Genomic DNA, 10,129 nt, shown 5'->3' with positions numbered 1-10,129 from the left:
TGAATTTGTCTTCCTCAGTAGGCGTAATAACACGTAGCGTGTCCTTGGAAGTACAATCTACTAGATGCTTTGCTAATAACTTGTCTCAGGAAAAATAATTCAGACATCTTAAGCAAATGAGCTTTACACGATAATCTGTTGACAGTTGGTAGGAAAGGAGTCAGGACATGTCTTTGATCCAAACATAACGGTAATGCCTCTCTCCTTATTTTTCTCATCGGAGAGTAAGAGCATGTTTACATGCATCTTACTGTCACCGACAAATTTTGAGAAATTGAGGGTTCAGACGACTATATGCTTGCCCTGCTTATCTGGCTTGCTTTCCTTCTCCAGGCCATAAACATGAACCGACTTTCCGGTATTCTGACCCTGAAATTTAGGTATATCCTGGATCTTGACGGGGATCTCGATACTGTCAGAGTTATAACAATTACAAATGTGAAGGTATCTACCATATCGAGATACACGCTGCGGATGATCCCAATAATTAAAATATCTTTCACAAGCCAAGATTAACCAAGCAGAACAAGCCTGATCCTTTTCATTTTCGACAGTAATGCATTCCCTCTTATTAAATATATCCTTAGGTAACTTGATATAGCTGGACCCTCCATTTAGCCAATCAAAGACATGTGTATGGAAACGCTCTCACTTTCACATCGAAAAACTGGTCCGGTATAGATCTCAATGTGGATTCAGAAACCACTCTGTGATCGATGCGCTCCACATATCATGCCATTATCCCCCAAAGATAATGAAGACTTGTCTCTTCAATATCAGAGGCAAATTTTGCGATGGGGAGAGGGAGGGAGGGGGGGCAACAGTTCTAAGCATAGCACCCCACCGCATTTAATGGCGGGATACAACGGATCATTAACGACCTTGAGGAGCTCCGTTTCCACCACAGGAAGGCAGGCTCTTGGAAGCCCAACAAGGGTCATGGTACCCTCCTGTTTGATTGTCGATTCTTGTGAACAAGATTCACTTCTCGAAGACGTCCGCAATCACCAAGCATTCTAACTGAGGTATGGTATCACTGAACTGGTGTCCTTCACTAAAAGGACAGGACAGGGAACTATCGCCAGCCACAGGTTCATCATCATTAACACTGTCAATAAAGCTATGTCTAGGGGAAGCCGACGACTGCGTCCACACAGTGGATGACGGCGTTGGGGATGAGGTACCTGCTGGAGTGAGGCATATGCACTAAGGCACACTTACCTTTCGTTGTCGGCGAGGGCGGACAGTCGGAGCTGGAGTGGCAGGGGGTGGTGGCGGTGAGGTCCAATGGGAACACCCAGGTTGATGCTGGTGCTGGTGCTGTGTGCTGGCAGCCTGGGGGGTGGGAGATCGTTGCTGTTCTTTGTCCACTGACTGAACCGTTCACGGACGCCAGAGGGTGTGTGATGCCGTAGAGGCCGGCGCTGCAGCAGCCACAGCTGATTCCGCTGCCGCCTCTCACGCATCCTCGAGCGGCACTTTGCACGGTGTTGTGTGTTTCATTCCAGCCCTCGGTACCGCTGCTCTAGGGAGCCTTACGACAGCTAGCTGTTGTGGTGCTGGTGGTGCCCTTGTAACGTATAAAAAATTAAATAAAACGCTCAAGATTTTTTAAAAATATACTGTAGACAAATAACATTCTAGAATAACAATAATTAAATGCTGTAATGAGGACAGTTGCATTATAGGCACCTTTCCCACTCTGAGTCCAAGGATTCAGCATTTCAGTCGGTCTTCCCAGTAGTTCTCCCACCCAATTCGGTACTTCCTCAGCCTCCTGCAAAAGAGCGAGATGGAGCTGCGTTTCAGTTTCCTCAGCAGCCACCATCTCATACACCCACTCAGGTATTTAACCGTCGCGTTGAAGCCATCTGTCTTGCTCAGTGATACTGCCTACACCAACATCAATAAGATACCGAACGTAATTATTTCTTGAAAATGTTAGAGACATATACACAGAAAATCGTATTCCTTAGCCCACTGAAATAGAAAGAGAAAATCTTAGTCTGTAGCTCACGTAAATATAAACAGTAAATCGTATTCTCTAGTTCACTGAGACTACTTTGTGTATGAAACACAAACACACACTGAATTTGAAAATCGTATTCTGCTACATACAAGACTTAATCGGTGGCTCCTGGCTCTCAGCCTGGACATATACACCTACGTCTCCTCCCTCTTCCATAGAAACGCCTAGAAAAGTAAAGAATATGTCTCAGACAACTGAATGCATCATGTTGCGAAAAAATAAATGTATATACATTCGCTAGCCCTCATCATTAGAACCACAGTACACAGTGCGAAAAAAAAACTTTATCTAACAGCTATATGGTACAAAGAAATGCAGTTACTTTCTTGCTGCACCAACTAGATTGCTTTTGTTGGAGTCTGTTGTCAAAATAGTCTCTCAGCCTCCAGTTGGTGGTTCATCTCAGCCAACATCTCGGGAATGAAAGCTGCAACCACAAGAAACATGAAGGAGGACTGTCATAGCAGTTCCAGAATAAAAATTCGTCACACACTAAAATTACGGCAACAAACCGTTCAAAATCTCGGTGGTATAGAGGTATGCCTCCATCGATACGACCTAAGCAGCTGCTGCTGCTGGTGTAGCTGTTCACGATGATGATAATGGTTCGTTTGTGGGGCCCTCAAAGTCCCAATCTTTACACGGTCCAATCTCACCACGTTCACGAATGAAGATGAAATAATGAGGACAGTACAAACACCCAGTTCGTGGGCAGAGAAAATCACCAACCCAACCAGGAATCGAATCTGGAACCCCGTGATCTAGGGGCAGCAACCCTAGCCACTAGACCACGAGCTGCGGGCCTAAGCAGTTGCTGTGAGGTATTCTAAAAGTACGCGGTACACAGATACATTGAATGATTAGAACAACTAACTTACATGGCAGGATGTCCTGGAGAGGCGTTTGCTGCAGCTGCTGATGCTGATGCTGTTGTTGGAAAGTGTGCGCTTAGGTTTTTTTTTGTGTAGAAAGAAAAGACTTAAGAACACACAAACAACCGCACAGGCGAAATGTCGATGGCAGAATGAGAGCGACTGCCCCACGGTGAGGGTTTATGTACGAGGTGCATTCAAGTTCTAAGGCCTCCGATTTTTTTTCTAATTAACTACTCACCCGAAATCGATGAAACTGGCGTCACTTCTCGACGTAATCGCCCTGCAGACGTACACATTTTTCATAACGCTGACGCCATGATTCCATGGCAGCGGCGAAGGCTTCTTTAGGAGTCTGTTTTGACCACTGGAGAATCGCTGAGGCAATAGCAGCACGGCTGGTGAATGTGCGGCCACGGAGAGTGTCTTTCATTGTTGGAAAAAGCCAAAAGTCACTAGGAGCCAGGTCAGGTGAGTAGGGAGCATGAGGAATCACTTCAAAGTTGTTATCACGAAGAAACTGTTGCCCAATGTTAGCTCGATGTACGGGTGCGTTGTCTTGGTGAAACAGCACATGCGCAGCCCTTCCCGGACGTTTTTGTTGCAGTGCAGGAAAGAATTTGTTCTTCAAAAATTTTTCGCAGGATGCACCTGTTACCGTAGTGCCCTTTACCCAATGGGTAAGGATTACGCCCTCGCTGTCGCAGAACATGGACACCATCATTTTTTCAGCACTGGCGGTTACCCGAAATTTTTTTGGTGGCGGTGAATCTGCGTGCTTCCATTGAGCTGACTGGCGCTTTGTTTGTGGATTGAAAAATGGCATCCACGTCTCATCCATTGTCACAACCGACGAAAAGAAAGTCCCATTCATGCTGTCGTTGCGCGTCAACATTGCTCGGTAACATGCCACACGGGCAGCCATGTGGTCGTCCGTCAGCATTTGTGGCACCCACCTGGATGACACTTTTCGCATTTTCAGGTCGTCATGCAGGATTGTGTGCACAGAACCCACAGAAATGCCAACTCTGGAGGCGATCTGTTCAACAGTCATTCGGCGATCCCCCAAAACAATTCTCTCCACTCTCTCGATCGTGTCGTCAGACCAGCTTGTGCGAGCCCGAGGTTGTTTCGGTTTGTTGTCACATGATGTTCTGCCTTCATTAAACTGTCGCACCCACGAACGCACTTTCGACACATCCATAACTCCATCACCACATGTCTCCTTCAACTGTCGATGAATTTCAATTGGTTTCACACCACGCAAATTCCGAAGACGAATGTGTTGTGACTTGGCAAGACAGCCAAGCCACTATGAGGTAGCCGAAAGGCGCGCGTTTAAGCTCACGCAGGCTGGCGTGAGGTATGGAACAGTTAAAGGATTGAGGCTAGCAAAAAAGGTACGTAGCTTCTGGAATACTTAACTTTAATCCATAATTGGTGAAGATCGGTCTGACGGTACATGCATCACAAGATAAATAGCAATTGATAATGGCGCCTTGCTAGGTCGTAGCAAATGACGTAGCTGAAGGCTATGCTAACTATCGTCTCGGCTAATGAGAGCGTAATTTGTCAGTGAACTATCGCTAGCAAAGTCGGCTGTACAACTGGGGCGAGTGCTAGGACGTCTCTCTTGACCTGCCGTGTGGCGGCGCTCGGTCTGCAATCACTGATAGTGGCGACACGCGGGATCGACGTATACTACCGGACCGCGGCCGATTTAAAGGCTACCACCTAGCAAGTGTGGTGTCTGGCGGTGACACCACAAAATGATTGCACGCTGTTCAAGTAAGGAAAACGTCGCCATTTTAAGTATTTAAAACAGTTCTCATTCTCGCCGCTGGCGGTAAAATTCCATCTGCCGTACGGTGCTGCCATCTCTGGGACGTATTGACAATGAACGCGGCCTCATTTTAAAACAATGCGCATGTTTCTATCTCTTTCCAGTCTGGAGAAAAAAAATCGGAGGCCTTAGAACTTGAAAGCACCTCGTAACTTCTACCCCCCTTCCATCCACCATTTCAAATGGTCAAATGTGTGTGAATTCCTAGGGGACCAAACTGCTGAGGTCATCGGTCTCTCAACTTACACACTACTTAAACTAAGTTATTCTACGAACGGCACACACACCCATGCCCGAGAGAGGACTCGAACCTCCCGCGGAAGGGGCCGCTCAGTCGGTGACATGACGCCTCAAACAGCGCGGCCACCCCGCGCGGTCCCGCCATTTCAGCCAGGGAGCCAATAGGAGTGCAACATTCCTCCTCACATGGTGGTGAACGCTGGTCTGAGCCCGCAGGACAAGTTGGTGCTGGTCTGACGGCCACGGATTTCGCTTGCGGGCTCTCTGCTGCACTCTTGTTCCACTGGTCCGTTCTGCGATAGAGACGGAGAGCCCGCTTCCGGCGCCGGCCGAAGTGGCCGTGCGGTTAAAGGCGCTGCAGTCTGGAACCGCAAGACCGCTACGGTCGCAGGTTCGAATCCTGCCTCGGGCATGGATGTTTGTGATGTCCTTAGGTTAGTTAGGTTTAACTAGTTCTAAGTTCTAGGGGACTAATGACCTCAGCAGTTGAGTCCCATAGTGCTCAGAGCCATTTGAACCATTTGAACCCGCTTCCGGCCGCCGGTCCACCCCGTAGCGAGCTGCGGCCGCTGATGGACACCTTGCTGCTCGGGTCGCAGTACGACAGTACCTCGTGTTACAATCTACTGTGTTAGTGCATTTAACAATATTTTTACGTGACGTAGGATCGTCTTTAGAGTTTCGACGCGATGTGTTTTCTCTCATTTATTTTAGTTTCAATTTATAAACAATATTCCCGCGCAATGTATTTTCGAATGCGTTTGCCTTTCATTTATTTTCACGCGATGTATTTCCGTTCCACGTGCGTCTGGGAGGAATGTTATGCTCGCGAGCGGCCAGAGTGAGTGGGTACTGGAACTAAACACTTGAGAGGGCTGCCATGCGTTCCAAGACATACGCCGCGTCTTCGAGCATGCAGCACTTTCCAACTACAGTGCTCTGTTTTCTGTGCGAATGTATTTGAAACAAGTTGTTTAAAGCAACATTTGATAGTGTGTTGAGGCATCAAACACTTTACCTAATTTGTTTACGGGTGCAAATGGGCGGCTGGCTGTGCCGCTGTCCACAGCGGTCGCGGGACTCCGCGAAGCGGCCGGCGTGGCGAAGAGGGCGCGGCGTGAGCGTGCAATGCCCTGTGGTCGGTGTGCCGGAATTGTTTAAATATACCCTACTGCCCTGTCACCGTCAAAATGTTTGAATGAACAGTATTCCGTACACTGCAGTCAATTTCCCAACAAATTCTTTAAACAAATGAATAAACTAAATTCCAAACATTGTCCCGTCTCCCATAAATTGTTTAAATAAACAATATTCCACACAGTGCCTTGTCTACCAGAAATTGTTTAAGCAATGTCCCTTACACGGCAATTCTTTAAATAAATAAACTATGCTCCATACACAGCCTTTTATTCAATAAATTGTTTAAGTAAACGATATTCTACACATTGTTTTGTCTACCAGAAATTGTTCAAACAATATTCTATGCACTGCAATCATTCGCCACCAAACAGCTAATCAGCTTTTTCCCGCCGATTTCCACGTGGTGGAGGGAAGTGGGGGCTGGGGGATTTCCCAGAGGGGGAGGGGTTAATTAATTGATCGATTTCATTAATTAGTCACATAATTTGATACCAAAAGTGTGCTTCTTATTGGCGAGGGGAGTTCCCAGAAGCCGGCCGGAGTGGCCGAGCGGTTCCAGGGGCTACAGTCTGGAACCGCGCGACCGCTAAGGTCGCCGGTTCGAATCCTGCCTCAGGCATGGATGTGTGTGATGTCTTTAGGTTAGTTAGGTTTAAGCAGTTCTAAGGTCTAGGGGACTTATGACCTCAGCGGTTGAGTCCCATAGTGCTGAGAGCCAGTTGAACATTTGAACAAGTTCCCAGAAGGAAGGGGGAGGAGGGGTGGAGGGGGAGGAGGAGGAGTGGTGGGGGGATTTCTCTGAACGATGGATTATTTGCAAGGTGTCATAATCCACTACCAGAACAGTAGGTTAAGGGCCTGCCAATCAAAAGAGAACAATAGCTTTGCCCCTGATTGTATGCTTGCCCCTGATGTAGGCAACTCGCACTAAGGATGTATCGTAGTAGTTGCCCTACTACTATTATAGCCTCCTGATTGGATGAGCATTAAAGTGAGCAATGGTTTTTAATTTTTTCAGTTTCTCAGTTAATGCCCATATCACAAATACTGTAAGAATTTTTATGAAATTTTTCCCTTTTTTTGTAAACCTTGTTTTTATAAACTCCTGTTCTAAACGGCTCAAATGACTCTGAGCACTAAGGGACTTAACATCTGAGGTCATCAGTCCCGTAGAACGTAGAACTACTTAAACCTAGCCAAATAATGTATTTTTTACCTTAATAATGTGACATCCAGTTCAGACACAAACATAAATCGTCATTGACATCATGAATAACATTCAATCTCCAAGTCGAACATGTACAGATCTTTAGCCTACGCAAACACTTCAGATCTCTACCCTCCATCAATGCTAACTTCCCACATTTAACATCCATCACTGCTGGCTGTTCACCTCCAACTGCCCAACAGTACTTCCATCACTGCTGGCGAGTAATTTCCAACTGCCCAACACTACTAGCGATTAACTTCCAACAACGAGTCCGACCAGCCACAGAGTCTCTTACAAAGAAAGCGCAGTCAGAGATCCAATGCAAAGCGCTGCACAGGGCTGCCAACACAGATGCAGCCCACTTACGAGATTTCCAGGGTGATTTTAGCCGCGCGACGGGAATTAACCGGTTTCGAACGCGGAATGGTATACGCATGGGATATTCCATTTCGGAAATCTTTTGAAATTCAATATTCCGAGATTAATAGTGTGAAGAGAGAGCCGAGAACACCAAATTTCAGGCATTACCTCTCACCACCGACAACGCAGTGGCCGACGGCCTTCATTTAAAGACCGAGAGCATCGGCGTTTGCGTAGAATTTCCAGTGTTAAAAGACAAGCAAATCTGCGTGGAATAGCCGCAGAAATCAATGTGGGACCTACGATGAGAGTATCCGTTGGGACAGTACGCCGAAGCCGGCCGGTGTGGCCGAGCGGCTAAAGGCGCTACAGTCTGGAGCCGCACGACCGCTACGGTCGCAGGTTTGAATCCTGCCTCGGGCATCACTGTGTGATGTCCTTAGGTTAGTTAGGTTTAAGTAGTTCTGAGTTCTAGGGGACTTATGACCACAGCAGTTGAGTCCCATGGTGCTCAGAGCCATTTGACAGTACGCCGAAATTTGGCGTTAACGGGTTATTCCCTTTTATATTTTGTGTTATGCAACACACATTCCTCACACCTGTTAGATCCACCCCCATCCTACTAGTTATTCTTCGCGAGACACCTTTTACGAAAGTATATGAGCCCATGGTGATTTGTGTATCAGCCAGTTCAACCGACGCGGATCATTCTGACATCCGCGTGGGTATGCCAAGGGTTCAGCTGCATCCTCACATGGTCCTTCCATACAGCTGGCACCCACACACCACTTCACTACCGTGACTTACTGTGGTGTGCGTACTGTAAGACCTTCGGTACCCACACCATCAGATTATTTGACTTGTCACTCTAACGAAGTAGGCAAGTGTCAGCAATAGGTCTCGTGGTCTTATCGTGGCGTGTTTATCTTCTGCCATTATGCCACTTGCACGCTTAGAGTAGCAGATTGACGGTGACCAACTTTAAACAGAACTTGATTAATTTTCACACACATTTATTAAAATAGTAACAAGCATAAACCTTACGTAACTTGATTCTGGATGCTATTTACAATTGATAATCTGAAGTTCCTTTGGTCTTGGTACGTTAATCTTATTCTCACATATCTCTGATACTTCACAAAGTGTCTATTACTAAAATGTAGACTTTCACGGCCGGAAATATCATGTCCATTATAATTATCTGGGCTGTTATGCCGTGGTCGGTTGATGAATTTTGTCTCAATTCCCAACGTTTTGTCTCCGACTGCGGGAGAAATCTTCAAGGGGGTCCGTAGGTCGATGGCTCGCTACTGACTGCCGCTAAATTCCGTGTCCGCGCGCTCCCGCGCCGCGGTGTGACGTCACGTGTTTTGAAAACGTCAGTGCAATTGGCCGCTGTCCGTCGCCGTCGATCGCCGTTGCCATCACCCAGTAGTGGACGGGTGGTACACATCTTCTTTAACACCGGCACCCATATACCGTTTAATTTCACACCCTCCTCCTTTCGGTTGAAATTATTTGGGTGTTTAGCGATTTCGATTGCCTCCCTGTAGAGCCTTTCGTAGCATCCGCTTGTGGCCGCTAGTACTTGCGTCTCCTCGAAACGAATATTGTGGTTGCCTGGCTGGAAAGCATGCTCCGCAACAGCTGATAGTTCCGTTTCTCCTCTTCTACAATTTCCCTTGTGCTCTTCCAAACGTTTAGAAACAGTTCTTTTAGTGGTACCCACATAAACATCACCACAGCTGCATGGGATCCTTTACACTCCAGCTTTTTCCAAAGGTTTGTGAGCGTCCATGGCAGGCTAAACACCCAAATAATTTCAACCGAAAGGAGGAGGGCGTGAAATTAAACGGTATATGGGTGCCGGTGTTAAAGAAGATGTGTACCACCCGTCCACTACTGGGTGATGGCAACGGCGATCGACGGCGACGGACAGCGGCCAATTGCACTGACGTTTTCAAAACACGTGACGTCACACCGCGGCGCGGGAGCGCGCGGACACGGAATTTAGCGGCAGTCAGTAGCGAGCCAGTGTGTGTTGGACCTTCCATCAAGCTACGGACCCCCTTGAAGATGTCTCCCACAGTCGGTGACGAAACGTTGGGAATTGAGACAAAATTCATCAACCGACAGACGGCATAACAGCCCGGATAATTATAATGGACAAAGTGTCTATTCATTTATCTTCATGGCTATGTACAGGAATATGGTAATCTTATTAGGCGCAGACTGAAACTTGACTATAGACTTGTACAGACAAATGCAGACTAACGCAGACTGACTAATCGGAGGTCTGTACATTCGTTATAATACCTCGCGCGTTTATGTATCACTACGCGAATGTGATCTGCGAGGAGAAAAGGTTCTACGTTAGCAGCAATCTCATTGGCTGCGTTACATATTAATACGCGGATCGGCGGAAGCAGAATTTG

Source organism: Schistocerca piceifrons, chromosome 5, assembly GCF_021461385.2.
Source record: "Schistocerca piceifrons isolate TAMUIC-IGC-003096 chromosome 5, iqSchPice1.1, whole genome shotgun sequence".
Taxonomy (NCBI): domain Eukaryota; kingdom Metazoa; phylum Arthropoda; class Insecta; order Orthoptera; family Acrididae; genus Schistocerca; species Schistocerca piceifrons.
The sequence above is the reverse complement of the archived record's forward strand: the minus strand, read 5'-3'. Positions refer to the sequence as shown.